The sequence below is a fragment of the Sorex fumeus genome, unplaced genomic scaffold (genome assembly GCF_029834395.1).
Source record: "Sorex fumeus unplaced genomic scaffold, SorFum_2.1 ptg000009l, whole genome shotgun sequence".
Classification (NCBI taxonomy): Eukaryota; Metazoa; Chordata; class Mammalia; order Eulipotyphla; family Soricidae; genus Sorex; species Sorex fumeus.
In genome coordinates, this window is record NW_026606066.1 from 34,050,568 (window position 1) to 34,054,615 (window position 4,048).

The window sequence follows — 4,048 nt, forward strand, 5'->3', positions numbered from 1 at the left end:
TTGCAAGTGAGTGGGATCACAAATCCAGATAGTTTCAGAACCACAGACAAAAAATTAATTTTGAATTTTGTAAATAACGGTAGGTTGGGGAAAACTATACTCTCAGTCCTTTCCTGCCAATTATTTGCATTTAGTTTTGGAAAATCAGTGCCTTATTACCACCTCGCCATCCTCAAATCTTCTATGTCCCCTCTGGTTTGCCCCACTTGAGTATCATCTGGATTGTAATTTATATTTCATGCTAGTTTCAGGTTATATCTCAATAATATCTCTTACCCCAAATTTAAGTACTTGGAATAAGTGACTACCTGATACTCTTGATAATAATAGTAATTTAAAAGTCTGAGATCTGTGAATTTGATAATGAATTCTAATTTTTCAAAAGGTCAAGTTGATTCTGTATAACTAATGTGATGCAATATATACATATATATGAAATACATATCTGTATGTCTTTTACACATGCATCTAAAATCGCCAGAAGAAAGCAATCATCCTTTATACCTTTATAAAGAATATCTGAGTCTTCCTAAATTGTAGTGTTACATTCTTCACCAACACTTGCTCAAATATTAGGGAAAAAATTAACATTATTTAAAACATCAAAAACGGATGAAACATATGCACTTTTATTTTTTAGATCACATTTAGACACATACACTTGCCTTCCGCCTATCTTCACAAAATCTTACACTTTCATTTTTAATCAAATACAGAACTACTCTGCAAATGTGAGCTGATATTTTCCTATAAATGTAATGTTATTCTTAGTCAAAAGCACAAAATTATATTTGTATGGCTCATCTCCAAATCCTACTGGTTGCCCTCAGTGAATGTGCTAATTGCATTTCTTAGCTATCCACTTTCTTATCTTAGCCTTTGTGGTTTTATGCACATTTTACTAGATGTTACACTTCCTTGTGTTTAGGTTTTATTTCCATAACACCAAAGTGTGAGTCAGTTGGCTCATTGCATTTTGCATACATTGTGCATAATGAATACTAAAGTGAAGATTATCTTTTCATGAAGCAAAACTGAAAACACATTTCTCTGCCAGATCTGCTTTAATGAAAAACAAAGAAACTTAAAATGTTGAGTGGTATATAGTAATCTTTACAAACCAATCTTCACGGCAATGAAAGATTTTTGTTACATGTTCTTCATTATTATTTAATATCAAAAAATAATATAAAAGAAACACTACATAAATTCAACTTAATCTTAGTATAAGGTGCAATATTTGTGTATATATCTTTGTGTAACCATGTGTGTTCTATGGTATTCATGTGGTTATACACTTAACTAAAATATGCTATACATGTTATACCATAATAATTCTGATTCATTCTTAAATGTAGAAAATGTGTCATAAAGAGAAAAGTTAAAATAATCTCAAATCTTTGTAACATTAGCACTTTTTTTTTTTCAGGAAGAATCAGATAGGAGTAAATAGTGTTGTGCGCCCTAGTCACTCAGAGACATTCATCGCGATTCATGCAAACTTCAATCATCATGTTCTACCTCTATAGAGAAACAGGTAAGGATTATTCAACCTAGCAAACTAGCACAATTTTTTAAAAAAACATACAATATTTTTGTACTGAATTCTTTCTGGTAATCCTGAGCTTGGTGTCTTGTTTTCACAATTCTGAATTTGGTGTCCTGTTTTCACGATTCTGTTTATGTTTCTGTGTCTAATAGGGTATATATTTTTCTCATTATGCAGAATTGAATTGCATTACAGCTCTAAATAATTTGAGAGGACATTGTATCACAATTAAATACCAAAAAAGAAAAAAATTGTAATTGAAAGTCTTTCAAACACCCACTTTGTAAAGAAACCTAGTCTGGTATGCGTTATTATTAATTGTTTTTTGAGAATCACTCTCACTGCTGTTTTGTTTTGTTTTAATTTCTCTCTTCAGACTAGCTTGCTTATGCTAGCTTGCATCCAGCTCATGTATCTCACCAAATCTAACTCTTTCACAGGAAAGGAACATAAACATCTTTAAACAGGGCCCAAAGCATAGTTCTAGCAAAGTCTTAAGTTTGGGGTCTATAAATTTCAGAGTTTCTGGCACATATGCAGGTAACTGTAAGTTGAATAACAACAGTCCCTCAAAGATATTCATTTGTCAAGAAACTGTCAATTTATTGCTTTGCATGACACTTTTGTTATGTCATTTTTAATATGAGATTAAGAACTTTGAGGTGGGGAAATTATCTTGGATTATTAAAGTGGGTTCAATCTAATTCTGAGATTCAATCTAAATCTGAGAAAGTTACACAGGCTGTGATCAGAAAAAAGAAAATGTGATAAAAACAAGCTCAAAGAGATGCTTTAAAGACAGAGGAAGAGGCATAAGGCAAGGAATATGGAGGCCTATAGAAACTAAAAAAGTAAAGAATGAAATTCTCTGTCTTCAGGAAGGAATGCAGCCCTGCCAATACCCTGATTTTTAACCTAGCAAGATTTGTATTTGATTTCTGATTCACAGAATTGTAGAAAATAAGCCTGTGCTGTTTTAAACCATACAGATTTGTGGTGATTGATAGCAGCAACACAAAATCAATATACAGGTTTTCTAAAGATTTTTTTCATTCTGTTGGACATCTCACTGGAATTCCTCAGTGAAAGAAGAGATGCAAGGGAGTTAAACCTCTCTGCTTCTTGGCCATTTTACCAAAAATCTTTGTAGTAAGAGCATCAGAAAAGAGGATGAATGGAAGGATGGAAAGATTAGTGGGTGAGGGAGAGAGAAGAACAACTCTTCCAGTTTCAAGGTCTTGTTCTAGTTTTAGCTTTTGTCCCATAGAATTAGAACCTATGAAATCTTTTTCACTCTTTGAAGAGTCTTAATCTGGAAAATGTCAACAGGGTGTTCTTTACAACAGTAGTTGCATTGAAGGCAGAATACTATAAAATTGTGTTCTCAAGACGCATTACAGATTTGAATACATAGTTCTCGAATAAGTATAATTAAAAGGATTCTCAATTTCTTTCTAGGTTTCATATTGAAATGCACAAAAATTTGCTTAGCAAAGTTGTCAGCTTTGGTGAAATTATGTCTCACAAATTATAACAGTAAACTTATTTTACCAAGAACTTCTGAAGGAAAATACTGAATGTAATGGGTTGTAATACTTTTAAAGTACTATGCTGATGAAAAATTCAAAAAATATAATCTTTCCTTTACATAAAAAGTTTATCCAGAGTCAGAGTAATAGTACAGCATGTAGGGCACTTGTATTGCATGGAGATAACCCAGGTTCAATCCACAGCATTACAAATGCTTTCCTGTGCACCAACATAGTGAGTTCTGAGTTCAGAGCCATGAATGACTTCTGAGCATCACTGGGTGTGGCCAACAAAATAAAATAAAATAATTAAAATGTAAAAGTTCCTTTAGCTGACCAATAGCATAATGCTTTGTGTTCTGCAAAGTAAAACATGTAATGCAGTGAATATCTCCATTAAAACTAGATAATATCTTATAAGAGAAAGAAACAAGAAAGAGAGAAACACCTAAAGTAATATGGTTAATAAGAACTGATAATTACAACAATGATAACTTATAATGAATAATTTTTATAATGACCCTTGTATACCTATTTAAGATTGGGAGGAATACTGGGATCCATGGTGGTGGGAAATGGGCACTGGTGGAGGGATGGGTATTTGATCATTGTATAATTGAAACCCAAGCACAAAATTTGTAAGTCTACAACTGTACCTCATGGTGTCTCACTAATAAAAATTTTAAAAAAATAATAATTTATGCTGGAAAAAAGTTTAGTATTTGAGAGTAAGAAAGAAGTTATTCCATATTTTTTTCAGTTTAGAGTATAGCATTATCTCATAGGCTCACCTGAGGACTATTTAATTCTACAGGGAATTTTTTTCATTTCTAATTTACTATTGATTTTGGCCTAACTCTAAGTTACTTGTTAAACTCTATCTGTTTGGCCCAATTGAGATGCAGATTGTTTCCTTACAGTAGAAAAGATAAGCAAAAATATCACTTTATTCTCCTAAAACTGACATTAG

General features: G+C 32.1%; 1 pseudogene; it reads right to left on the reverse strand.

Annotated features, from left to right (window-relative positions):
* Window positions 1–1,434: 1,434 nt before the first annotated feature.
* On the reverse strand, window positions 1,435–1,560 carry LOC130019825 (uncharacterized; annotated as a pseudogene).
* Window positions 1,561–4,048: the final 2,488 nt, after the last annotated feature.